The sequence below is a fragment of the Phyllostomus discolor genome, chromosome 3, assembly GCF_004126475.2.
Source record: "Phyllostomus discolor isolate MPI-MPIP mPhyDis1 chromosome 3, mPhyDis1.pri.v3, whole genome shotgun sequence".
Taxonomy (NCBI): Eukaryota; Metazoa; Chordata; class Mammalia; order Chiroptera; family Phyllostomidae; genus Phyllostomus; species Phyllostomus discolor.
The window spans coordinates 110,530,669-110,549,592 of record NC_040905.2 but is presented as its reverse complement, the minus strand read 5'-3'; the positions used below and the strand labels follow the sequence as shown (position 1 = coordinate 110,549,592).

At 44.4% G+C, this 18,924-nt stretch overlaps 1 protein-coding gene across 2 annotated transcripts in view; it reads left to right on the top strand.

Annotated features, from left to right (window-relative positions):
* The first annotated feature begins 3,001 nt into the window (after positions 1 to 3,001).
* RBFOX1 (RNA binding fox-1 homolog 1) overlaps positions 3,002 to 18,924 on the top strand; it is a 1,508,648-nt gene continuing 1,492,725 nt past the window's right edge. Inside the window, exon 1 of one of the 2 annotated variants that reach the window (XM_028527782.2) lies at positions 3,002 to 3,887. The gene's annotated coding sequence lies outside the window, so the exon portion shown is untranslated. The remainder of the gene's footprint in view (positions 3,888 to 18,924) is intronic. The other variant, XM_028527789.2, reaches the window with a different exon arrangement.

Here is an 18,924-nt window from a genome sequence, read left to right as displayed (position 1 = left end):
AAAAATTAAAGAATGAACACAGGTGAGGGTGTTGATCTCTTCTGTACATCTCAAAGAGGTCAGCCCATTGAGACAAATCACCACAAGGAAGAAGGATGGTTCACCAAACATTTATTAAGCTTATCATGTGTTTGGCTCCATGCAATAACAAAAAGTCCTTGACATCAAGGACATTTCAGTCTAATGGAGGAGAACAACATTTACTATAGGCAGAAACAAATGATACGATAAAGTTAAGTGAGGTGCTCAGAGAGTTCAAAAGAGGCATGCTGGCTGTATCTCTGTGTGGGAGTGGGTTTGTCAAGGAGAAAGTGATGTCCAAATGGAGACCTAAAATATAAATAGAAGCTGTCCAGGGGAAGAGAGTGTGTAGAAGTATTCCTGGTTGAAGGAACAAAGGATTGTAGACAAGCAAGAGAACATTACTGCTGGATCATAGGGTCAGCACACAATGAGAACCAGTTAATCCAGGAGCTCTTACCCCATGTGGAAGACTTCAGTCTTTGCCTTGGGAGGCCATGAGGAACCATAGAATGATCCTGAGTTTGAAAATGAGATGATGAAATTTACCCTCTCTATAGATCTTGAGAGCTTTGAGAAAGGTTCATGTACTCTCAGCCAAGCATAAGACTACAAAGTCACTCTTTCCTAACAGTTTTATGGAAGACACCATTTTGACATCTGCTTAAAACACAAATTGTAAAGTTTTTTTTTTATGTCCAGTAGGAGGAGCCAAAGTCTCCATATTCTTTGCTATTGGAGCTGGGTGCTTTGGCCCTAGGATGTCCTGGAAGGTATTTATTTCAGCGCCTCTTATTACTTACAACTGGCTCAAGAGAGAAAAGAGAAAAACTGCCCAGAATGGGAGAGGTTATGGTGAAAAAGAAACTAATACTTTCCAAATGAATAGCATAATAGCATGCTATATTGATCTTTACTCAATTCTATTTTAAATTGTAATGAATGTCTCCCTCACTCACATTAAATGTTCTTAAGCCACATAGCAACACAGGTATCAGTGAGTGATGCCTGACACTCATTGCCAATATATCTAAGCTTATTTCTACTCTAAAATAAATAAGTCAGAATCTATTCAGACTGACCTGGATTTTGAGATCATGGAATATGTTTTATTTCATTTCCAATGGAAAAAATATATTAAAAATAATAAAAGCACCCAGAGATTACCCGTTTTAATGAAACAACAGCCAGTGTTTCTGCCTTGAATGATTGCATTCATTTTTCCCCTTCTGGAATAAAAAAGAAGGAGCATAGAGAAACAATTCCTGTTGGTGAATTTGCACAAAACATTGTATTTTCACAGAACTTCCCATTAACTGCCATTTATTTCTTCTCTCATTATTGATAATTTGCTTTTAAATTGAGAATACCTCTTTTACAACCCATCTCATCTCCCTGCACGGCTAGACAATTACATTTAAATTCGGTGGTTTTCCCATTGTGAACAGTTTCTGGGGGAAATGATTATGATGTTACTAACCCAGATTTATGGCTTCATTGTGCTATCACTGTAGGATAAGAGACTAGTAGAAAAAAAAAGTTGTTTATATACAAATATATTATTATCAAAGAGAATCCTAAGGAAGCATATGGTAAAACCATCTCCAATTGCAAAAATCACCTACTGGGACCAATGATAAAAGATGTCTTTTTGGATTTTTCAAACTTACTTTCTCAAATGATGATAAAATGGTACATTAAAAAATCCAGTTGTTGACAAAAGTTCCCTTTCTTTGTTTTATTCTCATGTTGGGAGAAACTCTGGCCTGGCAGGGTTGCAGAGAAGCTCCTGTGACACTGTTGTCCACGAGGCACTGGGCAGTGCACAGGACACTGCGGCCATGCAGCCTGCCCCCTGCTTGGGGAGCCCACAGTCCTGCCTGAATGAGAAGCCAGGATGCAAACGGAAAAAACAATGCAAGGAGAGCAGGAAAATGAACATAAGACTCAGGTTGAATGCTTAATTCGATCTGGCCTTGTCCAATTCCTCTGCCTGTCACTCGGAAGACAAGGTGGTACAAGTGATATTCCACAGTAAATTTGGAGTCCTGGTTCCTTGCCAGTTGTGTGACCTTGAGCAAATTTTAACTCTCTGGACCTTAAGCTTTCTTGTGCAACACACTCACCTAGAATGTTAACTTAAAAAAAAAACAAACAGAGTTTCTGGCTCATTGAGTCCAGGGCGGGGCTCAGAAAAGAAAAAAAATTCTTTAACCCATCTAACATTTGTTACTACAGGTAGTTGTTAAGAAAGTTCAATGTAAATATTTAAAATCTGGTGAAAATAAGAGCTTATTAAGTAGTAGTGCTTAGTAAGGAGTCACAGGGCTTCAGGCTTTAAGGGAACTGCTAAGAGATCAATCTTCAGAAGCCTCTAGAGTCCGCGCCCACTGCAGGGTTAGAAGGCCAGGAAGAGACCAGGGCAGGGGAGGCCCGGGCTTGCAGGCTTTCATCCCCTGCATAGCACTGGGCCTGGATAACTTTCTGCATCTTGCATACAATTCCAGGAGACTTAAAGATTCTCCAGAAAACTTCCCCAGACTAGAAGTGACTTAGGCCAAGAAGCTACCTCCACTTACCATCTCTCCAGGGTGTTTGTCTACTTTCTCCAGGGGTTGGGGAGCAGTGAAGAGTAGCAACGGAGGAGATCACTGGTGTTCAATGACCCAGCCCACTTTGGGAGACAAGGTCTTCGGGAGGAAAAGGGCCTGGGCTCATAGACCCCACTGCCCACTTTCACCCCTTCACCTGCTTAGGCCAGAAGCAGGAGCACTGGGGTCGCATCAGCTGCCACCCGCTGCTGGAATCCGGGGCTGCGCGGGTGATGGTGTTGGTGTAAGCGGCAGCGCCTGCGATGCTAGGGGGAGGGAGTGCTCCCTCGTGCACCGGATTATTTTTGGCTCCGCAGCCGGGGCTGCTCGCCGCCTGTCGTGCGCGCACGCACACACACTCACACACACAGACAAGCACGCACACGCGCACACATACATGCACACATTTTTGCGCTCGCTCTCTCCTTTGTTTATTTTCTAATCTATATTTTTGTTTGAAGATCTTCTCTTTACTCTCCCCCGCCCGCCCGCCAGCTCTCTCTTGGGCCTGCCGGGTGCACACCGCTCCCCTCCATCACCCCAGCCCTCCTCCCCGTCTCCCGAGCTCGGGGTTTGAAGGTCACCTCCTTTCCAGTCCCCTTGCGAGCCGTGCCACCGCCGCCTCCTCCAGCTGGAGCCTGTGCCACAGGCTGCGCTGCCCTGAAGTGGTTCTCGCAGCAGAGGCGGCAGCGGACCTAGCCTGGGGGCCGCGCAGGGTGGGGAACCCCGAACTCAAGAGGGAATCCCTCTTGCTGCACCCTAGCCTCGGACTGTACTCGCGGTGGGGTGGGGGCTCTGTGCCATCCCCGGAACGGCAGAAGCGGCAGTACCCAGACTCAGGAGTGAGCCTCCGCCTCCGGACAGGAGGAGAAGAGTGAACAGGACACCTGGCATCAGGAGGGGACAGGCGTGAGCCCCGCCCCTGCATCCCAAGTGGGAGAACTGTAAGCCTCCAACCTAGGCAGAGCGGGAGCAGCGGAGAGCGCACCCAGGGCTGAGGCACCTGGCGCTCCAGATCCCTGGCCGTGGCTGTCAGGGCCCAGGCTGTCCGGCTCACACCGTGCCCAGCTGCGCCCAGCCTGCCGCCCAGGCAGGGGCGCCAGGGTGGGGCTGACCTGCCAGCGAAGTTGCGGACAGCTTAGGAGAAGCCGGCACCCCCTTTGCACTGCCTCCAGCTCATGGTGAGTGTGGCTGGCGGTGCAGAAAGCGCAAGGGAATTGGAAGGGCTGGGGCCGGTTGGAAGACAACTGGAGCCCGGCTGGCCTGGAGTTCTAGGTAAGTCCAAGCGGAGTCACTGCCTCTGTGTCCCCCTGACCTGAACCTAAGGGTCCCACAGAGGAAGAGCTGGGTGCCCAAGAGCTTGGCTTCCTCCCAGCGCCAGGGTGGGCAGGCTGGACTGGGAACTTTTTCAGTGTGATGGAGAGGTCTCCTTGCATGTCCTCCTGGGGTCCCAAGATCTTGAGCCCCCTAGGTACCCCAACCCCATGTCACTTTCAGAAGCATACCCTTCCTCGAAAGCCCTCGGGAGCACCTCAGGAGCACCCAGGTCGCCTTGTCCGTCCTCCTGGGAACGAGTCCCAGGTGCAGGGAGCGGCTGGAACCTGCCTGCGCACTTTGGTTAGTCTCCCTGACGGGCTGGAAGTGGGCACTCATCGCGCAGCCCTGGTCCCTGCCTTCTTAACGGCCATTCGGGAGGTCTGAGGGAGGGGATGCTTGGGTGCAGACAAGGATGAGCCCCTGGTGGGGGAGCAGGGAAAGAGAAGAGGAGGGTCGCTGAACTGGAGGGAGAGTCTCTGTGTTTATTGGCACCAGGACCCTGAGATGCCACTTTTGTCGCCAGGGAAGGGGGCCAGCCTGGGAACTCAGGACTTGGAAACTCCAGCTGACCCCCTTGGTTCATTCCATGCTTTAAATGCCGCGCGGGGGCGGGGAGGAGACCCAGGCAGCGCAGATCTCCAGCATCGAGGAGTCCTGGGAGCAAAGGCCGGGGTAGTCCCTGGTAGCTCCAATTTCCCCAGTCCAGGAATGGAGGCAAGGGCGGGGTTAGCGGGGCGCCGCTCCGATATCCCTACCGCCCCAGGGTTGGGGAGTGGGGACACTTGCTGGGATCCTTCTGATGCCTCTGAGACACCAGCTCCAGGGACCAGATGTCACTAGACACTCAGAAACTGCCTGCAGAAACAGAGCAGGGGACCAGACCTACTGGGACCAGGAGCCACCAACTCCATTCCCTGCTACCAGAGAATGAGGGTCTCCTGGCTCCTGCTCAGACAAAGACCTGGATGTACCTGCCTGCCCAGGAGCATGTGGGGTGGGGCTGTTTCCGTGCTTGGAAATCGCAGGGCAGTTCAGGGCACTGGCACCCAACAACAGCTCTTCTCAGCTGAACTTAGAAAAAAATGGGGGAGGTGTCTCAGAATAGCTTTGTCTGAGCTGAAATATGATGTACCATACCTTGGATTATCTTTTATAATAATAATGATTATTTATTTTATTTTTTAAAAATCCAGTGCACCAAGAGGCCTAGCCTTGTTGGCCTGAGTTTAGGACATACCCCAGCTAGGGATCCCTCCCTGCCCCTGTCCTAGTTCATTCACTTGCCATTTCCCATTTACATTTGTTACAAAAAAAAAAAAAAAAAAGGCAGGGCCTGGATCCTTTCAATTTTTAAGTGACCACAGAGGGCCTGGCTGGAACCGTCAGCAGATTTATTTTGGACCAAGGTCTTTTTTCTTCAGTGGTAGAAGACCTGGGGTCCGTGAACGGTAACTATGGCCCTGGCAGGGTCTGCATTCACAAGCAATGGGACTGACTCACCTTCTTGCTTTTGGAGCTAATCTGGGAAGCACTGGGTCCAGCAGAATCCACTGGGTTTCCCATAAATTAGCAGTGCTGAGTTGGGGCAGGGAGAAATGGACATTATTTGTTACAATTTCGAGGACCCCTTAAGGGTTCAGAGAGTAGTATTATGGTGGAGAAGAGCACAGGGTTCCTGGCTTTGCCACCTGCTGGCTGTGTGACCTTGGGCAAGTTACTTAACATCTTTGTCCCTGTTTGTTCACCTGTCAAATGAGAGTTTCAGTGGTAGTATGGAGCTCAAAGAGTTTGGGGAGAATAAAATAAAGTAATAAACACTTAGAACAGGGGCTGGCACATGGTAAGTGCCTGGATAATGTTAATTTTCTTTTATTTTTAAAGCAAATAGATTATATTTTGTGCCTTGTAATACCTGGTAGGAAAGAAAAGGCAGGCAGTTTCCCTTACACACACACACACACACACACACACACACACTTTCTTTTCAACAAGAAGTGGACTAAAAACAAACAGACAAACAAAAAGAAGTTAATCCTAAAAGGGAGGATGCTTAGAGAAACCTCATTCTATCTGAGAGAAAGCTGGTGTGACCTCTCTTCCAGTTTCCACATTTTTAAAGAAGAATCAGTAACAGGCCGCCTCCTGGCTGGGATTAGGTTGGTGGCATTTGATACCATCTCAACGAGCACATATACCCTGAAATTAAGTTTTTACAAGTGTGCATTTCCCCAAATCATCAGGAAGGCCTGCTTCTCCTCACCTCCTGGGATGGAAGTATCCTCTTAGTAAATGTTACTTTCCTCGGAGCACACTGTCTTTAACATTACTTTGTGGTCCCAGAGATTTCCACTCAGAACAAGCCAAAACACGGGTCTGAGTTGATCTCTCCTCCTGGAATTGACCCACTCTGCCCTATTTTCTCTTCATGATAATTGATGCTATTTTTTTACCTGCTCCTCTCAGGTCTGAGCACAGGCCTTTTAGACATCCTCACGTCTCTGATGACTTAAAAAAAAGTTTAGCCTTTTCAGTTCGAGTCATACCAAATCACTAAATTTTATAAAATTCCTTTTAGATAGAGTTTTTTTTTTAATCTAGAAAATTGGGTCTGCCCTGTCTAAATGTCTGATATTTTACCCTTTCAAAAATTAGATCATTTTATTTGCATGCTTTCCTCTGATGTGTGGAGTCATGAGCACATTCAAGAGGAAATCAGATCTGGCACAGAAAATACTGTGGGGACACAGCAATGTCTCAGTGTTGGAATCCAAGTGCATTGACTCTGAAGGACACAGTGCTGCTAGTCCCACCCTGGCTACCAGTATGTAGCTATACAGTAAACATGCTCCCCAGATTAATGCTGGTTGACTTTTCTAAAATCATCTGATAACTTGTCATATTAACATTCCCCCATATTGCCTGAGACAAATCTGTGTTGTGCTGGAGACCTCAAACTTGGAGGTGATAGTTTTAAAGAAGCTGTGAGGCTCTCCTCAATGCCTACATCCAGTAGTTAATATGCTGCCTCAAGGCACAAGTATAAATATTAAAACTTTAATTAAAGAATCAATCAGTGAAGGAACTTCAGAATGAGGGGCACCCAGCACCTTCAGATGACACCAGCGGAGAACATGGTTCGACTTGGTTGTAGGGTCTGGTGGTTCTTATGAAAATGACACATGGGCTTATAAGGACAGACAGGCATCTTCATACTTTATATCTGTAGTTGTGCTGAGCATTGTCATTACCATTGGTTTGTCACTGGTCACTAGACACAAGAAATATGGGTGACAGTTGCCTGCTACTATGGATGGGTGTGCCTGTCGTGACAGGAAGAGTGGCTAATGCAATGAATGTCCATACCCCACATCAGGAGTTCTGCTTGGGAATAAGGCCAATGAGAACATTGCTGTCTTGGAGCTTCTATTGTCACGGGGGAAACTAGATGACATTCAAGGAATGGAAATATATTTTTATGAGGGTAATGACAAGGGTTACAAAAATTATAACATGGTTATGACATGACAGAGAATGACTAGAAAGGGCTTTCCAAGGAGGAGAGATTTGAGCTGAGATGTAAGTGAAAAGAAATAGCTGATGTGTTTCAAGATAGGCATTCAACCCATGAGTACTTACTGAGCATCTGTGATGTGTCAAGCACTGTTGAAACACTTGAAATACACAGTGATCATTATATACAGACATCCCTGGCCCAAATGGAGCTTCCATTCTAAGGTGGTTATCTTCATGAAGACACTTTCAGAGAGAGGGAACAGCAAGTGCAAAGGCCCTGAGGCTGTGACAATGAGAATATTGTATGGATGCAGTTGGGTCATGCAGGCGTTTTGAGGCCTGGTAAGGAATCTGGATATTATTTCAATGGGAAGCCATTAGCAGAGAATTGCCATGATGTGTTTTTCACTTAAACATTGTAGAAAACACTGACATTTAAAAAATATATTTTATTAATTATGCTATTACAGTTGTTCCATTTTTTATCACCCTTATTCCCCTCTGCTCTGCACATGCCCTCCCACCATCATTACCCCACCTTAGTTCATGTCCATGGGTCATACATATAAGTTCTTTGTCTTTTCCATTTCCCATACTATTCTTAACCTCCTCCTGTCTATTTTGTACCTACCATTTATGCTTCTTATTCCCTTTACCTTTCCCCCCATTCTCCTTCTTCCCTCTCCATTCTGTAAACCTCCATGTGACCTCCATTTCTGTGAATCTGTTCCTGTTCTAGTTATTTGCTTAGTTTGTTTTTGATTTTGGGGGAAGGCTTGTTGTTGATAGTTGTGAGTTTGTTGTCATTTTACTGTTCATAGTTATGATCTTCTTTTTCTTAAATAAGTCCCTTTAACATTTCATATAATAAGGGCTTGGTGTTAATGAACTCCTTTGACTTGACATTATCTGGGAAGCACTTTATCTGCCCTTCCATTCTAAATGATAGCTTTGCTGGATAGAGCAATCTTGGATGTAGGTCCTTGCTTTTCATGGCTTTGAATACTTTTTTCCAGCCCCTTCTTGTCTGCAAGGTTGCTTTAGAGAAATCAGCTGATAGTCTTATGAGAACTCCTTTGTAGGTAACTATCTCTTGTTCTCTTGTGGCTTTTAAGATTCTCTCCTTATCTTTCATCTTGGGTAATGTAGTTATGATGTGACTTGGTGTGTGCTTCCTTGGGTCCAACTTCTTTGGGACTCTCCAAGCTTTCTGGACTTCCTGGAAGTCCATTTCATTTGTCAGATTAGGAAAGTTCTCCTTCATTATTTGTTCAACTAAGTTTTCCATTTCTTCCTCTTCCTCTTCTCCTTCAGGCAGCCCTATGATTCAGATATTGGAATGTTTAAGGTTGTCCTGGAGGTTCCTAAGCCTCTCTTCATCTTTTTTGAATTCTTGTTTCTTCATACTGTTCTGGTTGAATGTTTATTTCTTCTTTCTGCTCCAAACCATTGATTTGAGTAGCAGTTTCCTTCCCATCACTGTTGGTTCCCTGTACATTTTCCTTTGTTTCCTTTTTCATAGCCTTCACTTTTTCCTCTATTTTGTGACCATACTCAACCATTTCTGTGAGCATCCTGATTACCATGGTTTTGAACTGTGCATCTGATAGGTTGGCTATCTCTTGTCTCACGTAGTTATATTTTTTCTGGAGCTTTGATCTTTTCTTTCATTTGGGCCATTTTTTTTTTTGTCTCAGTGCACCTGTTATATAGTAAGGGGTGGAGCCTTAGGTGTTCACCAGGGTGAAGCAACCCAAGTCACTGTGTTGTGGCACTGTATGTGGAGGAGTGGTCAGAAAGGGGACAAGGGGGCACTTGCTCTGCTTTCTGCTGGCTTTCAGCAACTTCCCCCACTACCCACAAGCAAATTGGGCCCTTCTGGTGTTGATTGCTGGGTGGGTGGGTTTGTATACATTCTAGGACTCTGTGGGTCTCTCCAACAAACTCTCCTTTGAGCTTAGGAGTTTCTCCTGCTGCCTCAACCCCCCCACAGATTTTTTCAGTCAGAGGTTTTGAGGCTTTATATTCTGCACTAGAACCCTGGATTTTATGGTCTGTCTTGCTCCCCAGTTGTTCCTCCTGGTTTATCCACACACAAATGTGGGACTGCTTGCTCCACAAGCTGCCAGCTTACCCTGTCCATCTGCCACCACCTTGCCATGAGTCCTCCCTGCCCCAGCTGCCTGTCACTGCCTCTCCTGCCTGTCTGGATGAATGTTTTTCTTCTTTAACTCCTTGGTTGTTGGACTTCTATACAGTTTGATTTTCTGGCAGTTCTGGTTATTTTTTGTTTTTAAATTTGTTGTTGTCCTTCTTTTGGTTGTGTGAGGAGGCAAAGTATATCTACCTATGCCTCCATCTTGGCTGGAACCACTGTCTAACATTTCTAAGAAGAGTCAATAAACAAGCATGCTTTCCAGGCCAGCCAGCTCTTGTCACAAAGTCCTGATTCATCTCTGTAACCAATTTGGTCCATGGACTTCCTGGCACCCAAAAGGGTACGCCCTATAACACCTAAGAAATTAAACCTTTTTGTTTCACCTAGGGACTTAGAACAAAATCTTCCATTCAAGAAGGGAGATTAGTTTATAGGGAAAAAGAGCCTCAAGGTTCTCAGTAATACTCCTGTGTGGGTGGGACATTGAGCATGTATCTATAAACAATATCCTATTTAGCGGTTCTTTCCCTAAGCATCCCTTCAGAGAAGGAACAGTCCCTGCTTTCCCCCTGCCCCACCCTCTCTCTTTCCTGTGACTTGGCTGACACATCTCCTGTACAGATCTTTTTTATTCATCATATATTTCAGAGGGCCTCATTTCAGAGTGTGGCCACGTGCTTCTCCCATAGGTAGGTGTGATAATGGATATTGACAGAAAGAAGTGAGTTGTTTCATGGGCTGAGTACACCTAACTTTGTCAGTCTTGGGAAGCTCTCCTGGCCTTAGAAGGTGGAAGGTTTGGACATCTGGATAGCTCAACTCTCTTCCCACATTTGATCCCCAAACCTATCTGTTTACCAGAACCCTGAACTTCTGTCATTGCCTGTTAGATATGCTGTGATGATAATATTAAGTTTATATGTTTCATACACTTCATTCACAACACTAGCTGTGCTAAGCACTCTACCTGCATTCCTCTGTAGTGAGCCATGTCTCCCTGACATGTGATCATTTCCCCCTTCCACCTCCCCAGCATCATTCACCTTGTTCACTTACTACCCATTCTACAGGTCACTACTCAAAAGTTCCTTTCTCAGGGAAACCTCCCTCTCTCCCTGTGTGGACTCTCCTTCCTCACAGCCATCCCAGGGGCAACTTCACTTTCACATGAGTGACTGTGTCTCATCTCTCTCTCTTACTCCCTGGACAATAAACTTGGGTGGGCTGTGGGTGCTTCTAATTTGGAATCACTGTATCCCTGGCATCTAGCACAGTGGTTGCCACAGAGTAAGCACTTGATGTGGAAATAAGGGATTATTCCATTTGATCCTTCTAGCACACTTAGAGTTGGATTTGTTTCATAACCCCATTCTGCAGGTAGATGGAGAGGTGAAAGCAGCTTAAGCAGTTTTTCTCAGGACAGCAGGTAAGTGGTACACCCAGGACTTTGACAGCCTGAGTCAATAGCCTGTGATATGAATCACTGCACATTGCTTCTTCTGCCTTTGTAAGATGCTAGGGAGGGAAGAGGAAGTGTAGTGCATTGGTTAGGGCGACTTGACTGCTTGGCTTGAGTTGCTCTGAGAATTGATGCAGTGAGTTGATCAGAAGCACAAAAAGATAAACAGGGCACCTGTTTTTATATGCTTCACCATTTCTTTATCATGTAAGAGTGGCCTGTACTGGGCTCTGTAGTGGTACAATCTAGCTCTTGTTTTGCTGTTTTTCTGCTCAGATCCCCAAGGCCCTACCTGCTCAGAGCACCTCACTTTGTGTCTGCAGGCTCCAGCTCTGAGTGCATGGGCCACCAATCTGGCTACAGGCAACCCTTGGATATCATACCCTGAGGGCTTGTGCTGCTCTGATAACCACTCAAAGTGCAGTTGGCAAACCCGAAGCATCATCATCTGAATCAACTCCCTTTTTGTTTTTTTTCTGAGGACAAAATTAGACCTTTGCCAGCATAATAGACTATTTGTACAATCACCTGTTCATTGCTAGGTCTTGTCTTTCCTCAAGATGTCTCTTTTCTGTGAATTTTAGAACAGAGGCAAAGATGAGCATTTTTTGACCTTAGGTTTTTTAAAATTGTCTTTGTATCATCATCAATTCTGGAAGAGCTAGGGCACAGAGCTGTTTGCTAGGGCACAGGGAAGAACACTTTGTACACATTGCTTCATTAACTCTTTATTGCAAGCCCTTTATTATCCCCATTTTACAGATTGGGGGACTGAGGCCCAAAGGCTAAATTGCAGATTTGAGCAGTTCTAGATTTAAGTGGAGCCTCCAGGTCTACTCTGCACTGACACTGCAGGGTGAAAGTGCAGAGGGGCTGTTACAAGACACTCTGGGGGTAGGAGGCAGTGTAAGGCAGTGGTTAACATTACAGAGTCAGCCTGCCCTGCTTCAAAGCCCAACACTATCACATTGTAGCTCCACAACCTTTGGCCTTACTGAGCCTCTCTGAGCCCCATTCTATCCCATAAATGTAGATAATAATTATTCTTACATTGATGGGTCAGTTTGATGATTAATCAACCTTATAAATTAGTGTAGCACATGGTTTGTTCAGTAGTAGGGCCTGCTATAAAATAATGACAATTATTGTTAACATTTAATAATAATAATAATAATAATAATAATAATAATAATAATATCATTGTTGTTATTGTTGTTGCTGGCATCTTTTCACAGTCTCTCTAGTTAACAAATTGGCCCCAAAATGTGATTCCTGCGTTTTCTTCTTGACTGTACCCAAGATGATAAATTGAGAGTGAAGGGGGAAAAACCCATAATAGCTGCAAATGTGGAGTTGAGGGAGTTGACAGACCCAAGTCTCTATATGGAGTTCTGCCTGCAGAGGACTGCTGACAGTGGCCATATGCACGGGCTCTGATTGATTGGCAGAGAGAAACACTAATTTATTAGACTCGTTATGAAAAGTGACAGAGGAGGGAATCGAGAGGCTGATTCAGCACTGGCAGCCCTGGCCAGATCCCAGTGATACTAGCCGTGTGTCTGTTTCCCTTGGGATGAGCCCTCTATCTCGGTTCTGGGTTGTTGATTGTGTCAAGAGTGAGTCTCTTAAAGATGCCCTGGGAGTGAGGTGCACCTTCCTGGGACTTTCTGAAGGGAAGGCTGGCCTGTGACATGGCTCATGGTCACGTCATGGTGAAGAAAGCACCTTTTCTCTCAGCAAGGTGAGTGTAGTTCAGGCTGCTGCTGATGGCAAAGGCTGATAAGATGATGGAAAAATTCCCAAAGGGAAGGAAAACAGTTCTTATTTACACAAGTTGGGAAATTTCAGGAGTATCCTTAGGGACAATAAAGAGGATAATTGATCTCTCTCATTAACAACATGAGACTCTTCATGGGGGAATTTCTCATTTTTGGTTTGGGGAGTTTGGTCTGTCTGAATTACAGCAAGCAGGGTCCTGGCTAAATATGGATGGCCCATTGACCTAACCAAGCCAATGGAGTTATTCTGGAGTCACAGAAGCTTTGAGAAGACCAAACTCCCTGAGAGCAAATGTGTGAGAGGGCACAGGCTTTGGAGTCAGGCCTATCTAACTTTGGAGCCCAGATTCTGTCACTTTCTAGCTGTGTGATGTTGGACAAGTGATTGTACCTCTCTGAACCTCCATTTCCCTATCTATTAAAAGGCACATGTTTCTGCCTCTCTCACTAAAGACTGATGCTGCAGAGTGAGGTAAGTTGAGCAGATATCACATGGACTTCTTAGAGAAGTCACCGCTTGTACATTTATTTACCTCTAACATTCAGACATGAGCTTCTCATTCCAACATTCTTTGATGGGAAAGTTTTGTTGCTTAGTTAACATGCCCATGGTTCTTGGAAAGATGTTTGGTTTTCTAGTGATTTTCTGTTGTTTGCACATGGAATTTTGCCTAGCTTTAGTCTGTGTGAATTTTCAGTAACCTTTGACAGTTCATAATGAAGACAAGGAATCATTCAATTCACCTTCACTCCATAAATTCAGTTCTACTGACTTATGCTTTGCTCTTGTCAGCATATGAAGGCTATTTTAACAAAGCCATTTGATCCCATATGTAAAAAAATAAATATTACATATACACACAGTAAAAGAGTAATCATTTGAACTAAGGAACCATAATGTTGTTGAAAGCAAATGAAGGAAACCAACAGAGAGCCACCTATGAAGAATCCATGCTTCCTGCTGTTACTGGCCATGATGGTACTTCTGGGGGAATTTTGGCTACCACTGCTGTTATCTCTGTTTTCAGGATCAGAATAGTTCCTCCTTTCCTGAGATATTGATTGGTATTTATATACTAGACACTCTAAGTGGAACAACTGATCATGTTCCCTTTTTACAAAGCCTGCCAGGAAGCTCAGAGCTGATTTTATCATCTAATCTTGACAATGTATAGGATTTGCTACTGTAAATTTTACATATTAACTTCATTGTTGACCCATTTGACTCCTCTGCTTTGTTTTAATTTTCACCTTTTATTGTGATTTATATTCATTTCATTTTTAAGAAAAATTTCCTTTGCAAAATACCTAAAATAAATATATATAAGATACATGAATGTTGTAAAGGACACAGAAATCAATTGCAGCCCAGTAAAACACCAGGATTCCCTGGAAAATAGGGTAATATAGTGCAGTACTTGGTATTTGAGTCTCAATGGAATGTCTTTCTTATTTTCTCCCATGATTTGTTTAATTTTTTTTCTTGGAGCACTACTTATGACATGTGGGTTCAGTTTCACAGGGTCACCCATTGCTTTTCTCCTGCATTCAGTCGACATTCTCAGGCCCAGGCTCTGGGCCAGGCACTGTACTGGACACTGAGGCTGTTTTACTGAGATGATGAAATGAGCAGTGGCCAAGGCCAGCAAGAGCTCTGCCTCATGAAGCTTAGTCTCTAGTGGGAGAGACAAACACAAGACATGGAAAATATATGGGGAATGTAATTACCTATTATAATAAGTATTAAGATGAAAACAAAACAGGCACAAATGTATCAAAATGGTTGATGGCTATATTAGGTAGAAGGGCCAGGGAAGGTCTCTCCAAGGACAGACATTTAGGTGAGCTGAGACCTGGAGAATGAGAAAGATCGAGTTCTGCAAAGAGGGCAGCAGAAAGAGAAAGGGGTGGAGCCACTTTGGCCAGAGGCACCAGTGTGTCCAGAAGTCTGGAGGAAGGAGGGTGCTCTGCACTTCCTGGAATCTTTAAGGTGGACACATGCCTAGAGCAGTGTGAGCTGGTGTCTTCATGTAGCTGGAGAGGCTGCAGAGGCCAGACAGGCAGCCTGTTCTTGAGACCCCATGTTTTTTCTTTTCTGAAAAGGGTAAGGTCTTTGTTCATACCATCGTCATACCTTTGTAATACTCATACATGTATTAAAAATGACTGTGTACATGTGAGCATGCATGTGTGTACACATGTGTGCTGTGCGCATGTGTACATGGGTGTGTGAGTTGTGTGTGTGCATGGGTGTGTGTGGATGTGTTGCAGGAGGAAGGGAGGGAGTGAAGGGCAATACGATGGTGGGTGATGTTCTGCTCTGACTTCAGAACCCACGAGATGGAGAAGCAGTGGCTGCTGGACATTCGGCTTATTTCATGCCCAGGGCAGAGCTCTGTTTCGTTTCATGGCCTCCCTGCTCAAGTCAGCCTCGTGCTTGCAGGTGCATTTGTGTGGTAACAGCTTCTTAGGAGGTAGAGCCAGAACTCATCTCCACAAATATATCTTTATAATGTTCATAAAGTTAAGTGAGAAAACAGAGTTTGTGCCTTCACCTCAGACCACCACATAATCCTGCACCCTAACCATTGACTCTATTTCACTATCAGAGATTTTTTAAAATTTAAGAAATGCTTTGGGACTGCAGCATTTTGGAGTCTGTTTTCAAGTGTTTCATTAACACAATAGCGAGGCTGTTGCCTCTATTCCAAAGTCAATATTTTAGGCACCCTTCATTTTTATTCATGTCTTTTATTTTCCTGCTTTTTGGTTCTGTGTCTTGGAAACAGGAAGCTCGGTTTTGTTTTCCTTGCCCTTCTGACACAGGTAGAGTCCTTACCCTGTGTCCCTCTTTGTTCAGCACTTCAAGATGAGGATTGGTGGAATGACCATGTACAGAAGTGAGGTCAGGGGAAACACCTCGCAGATGGAGCCCCACTCTTTGTCTCTTGCCCAGCTCTTCCACTTACTAGGGGAAAAAAGTGAAATTGTTTATACCCCAGATCACTTTACTGAGAGAAGGAAGGGAACTCACTCCAAGGGAAGGAGGCTCTTGGGCTTTCATCCCGTGATGATTTTCTTCTTACCTCATTTGGGGAATGTTAGTTCTGGTAGGCTGCGAACGTGCCTCATGCACGAGGATAAATGGAGAGCAGCGTGTGGAACAAATGCTTGTCTTAAGAAAAGTTTATGAAATGCCAGCAGATGTCAGTGTGCCCTTGCCATTTTATTTTTTCCCTTTTAACTTCTTTAAGGCAACATTAATTATTTTCAGTAGGAACACACACAAACACAAGTATCAATTAAAAGACCCTGAAATACATTTTTTTTAAGTCTGGGGTCAAAGGGTGCAGCAGATCTCATTTCATAAGGTAAATGCTCTAAATTGTCTAACTGTGCAATATAATTTTGTCTTCAAGGGGAGGCAGGACCACACCAGTCAGAAAGCACCCTAAGGGTGTAAGGGGTTGGGTATCTCCCCTTGCAGCACAGTGATGCCACTGGGCTTGCCTCTCTCTTTTTGGACACTAATGTGCTCTTACCAAGCCACAATCCCACTCAGGTTGGGATCTGCTATGTTCGCATGTTGTCCCTGCGCAAAGAAGCTAGTACCATGAAGGTTTAGAAAACTTTTGTTTTGGGAGGAGGCAGTTGCACTGCACTGGTTCATGCCTCCACACTGAAAATGCGGACAAGTACAGGCTTTGGAAGTCAAGGTGGATGTCAGTTGCCCACTGTGTTAACCCGCCAGCCCTCTCTGTGGCAGGGAGAGAAGAAGGCTTAATGAGATTAAGAAACATTAGTCCACTATTTTGGTAAAATAAAACTGCATTAAAAACCAAAATTTGATCCACAATAATATCATAACAATGAATGTTTCACAACATCCTCCAGATCCATTTTTGAAACCATACTTGTTTTTCTTGCTATAAAAGCAATCCATGTTCATTGTAAAAAACCTGGAAATAGGTAAAAAGCCCAAAGAAAATGAAATATATATAATTTTATCTTTTCCCAGAATAGTGGTGTCAACATTCAAAGCCCAGTGTAAGTTTTATTTATCTTTTCCCCCTTTTTCTAAGCCATTGTTCAGGAACTAATAATAGCCCAGGATCCAGCTCAATGTCTGAGAACCAACTGGTTCTGCTGATTAATATAGCCCTTCATTCAAAAGCTGGAGTTTGCAAAGGATGGTTGGGGGAAGGCTGGGTGCAAGTCTGCGTTATAATGAAAACCTCTTGCCATTTTCATTCTCAGTGCAGCAAACTGCATGCTAACAGTCAGCCCCTCTGCAGATATTTTTGGATTAGAAATTGGGCACACAAAAGGATTTGACCAAAGTATTTAAATTTTTTTCATTTTAATCTAGGGATGATTTGCCAGCATTTACAGAAGCCAGGTGTAAAAGAAGTAGGCTAGTTCTGAGGCAGGGCATATTTGATGTGTCACTTTACTTAATAGTTTAGATGAAAACGGAACAATACTTAAAACATGCAACAGTATGCTGAGAAGAATATCGCCGTTGGCTCCCACCTCCCCAGAGACAACTGCTGTAATGGCTCCTCGTGCATTCTTTCACGGGTCCATTGTGCACATATGTGTTGGCGTTGACACAGACAGTGGAAGGTCTGCATAGTTCCCTCTTTGCTTTCTTACTTTGAACTTAAGGATGCACTTTAGGGAATTTTCTACATCCATACTTTTTTTTATTAAGGGATATGTAATATTCCATTGTACATATTTATTCTACATTATTTAATTAGTCTCCTTTTGGTGGATTTTTATGTTATTTCCAGTTATTTTGTTATTAAGTGCTGCTTTGAATATCCTTGACTACCACCATTTCCTACACGTGTAAGTTTGTCTATAGAATAAATTCCTAGCAATAAAACTGCTGGGTCAAAAGAGATGTGTCTTTCATTTTTACAGACATGCCAATCCTTATGCCTTGACTAAAATGCACCTTTGAGTCTTAGAGAGTGAACAAAGTTTATTTTTATTTTTTCAGTTTTTAAATCCCTACCAGAGGATATGTTTTTTATTGATTTGAGAGATAGAGAGGTAGGGGGAGGGGGAGGCAGGGGGGGAGAGAGAGAGACAGAGAGAGAGAGAGAGACAGAGAGAGAGACAGAGAGACAGAGAGACAGAGAGAGAGAGAGAGAGAGAGAGAGAGAGAGAGACTGATTGTTTGCCTCCCATGTGTGCCCTGACTTGAGATTGAACCCACAACCTATGTATGTGTCCTGACCTGACTGGGGATAGAACCTGCAGCCTTTTGGGGTATGGATAATGCTCCCACCAACTGAGCCACCCAGCCAGGATATGAACACAGTTTAGATGAAGACACATCATGGTTCTGGTTCTGATTTGTGGCCATGGTGCCAGGCATGTGGCTGTTACACATTGTTCATCTGTTGCAATATTTGTAATTTTTGTCATTCCTGTTTTTTGCTAACACTTTCCATCTGCCAGGTACTTTGCTAAGAGCTTTAATTCCATTTTCACATTCGGTCCCATAGAGCAGACCCTGCTGTCAGCCCTGTGTTGGAAAGCGGGAAGTGGGAGCTAAGACAGGCCAAGTGCTTTGCTTAGAGTCACATGGCTGGTGGTCAGGCGAAGATTCGGCTTACAAGTCCCCAAGCTCAACTCTCATGCTGTCACACTGCAGTGTGTTCTGAACAGCAGAGAATATATTGTTGACTTCTTACCAGGGTTTTGCCTGATCCTTGTGTGTTATTGACATATTGGATCAGATTATTTTCTGGTATTGTGGGAGGCTTTTTTGTATGTTACAGGATGTTTCCAGCTTCCCTTGTCTCTACTTACTAGATACTAGTAACACCCCCTTCTGCAGCTGTGACAGCAATGATGACTACAGACAGTGCCAGATGTCCTCAGGGTGGGTAATGCCCCCAGGTGGAAACCACTGACTCAGACAAAGAGCAGTGTGCGCTGGGATAGATATTTTGACACCAGAGACATGGATTTGAGAAGACTAACAGTTGATTCAGGTTGCCCTTCACTCAGTTGTCCCTTCTCAGGGACACTCATTTAGTCCCACCCAAGGGTGGAACAGAAGGCCCGCCC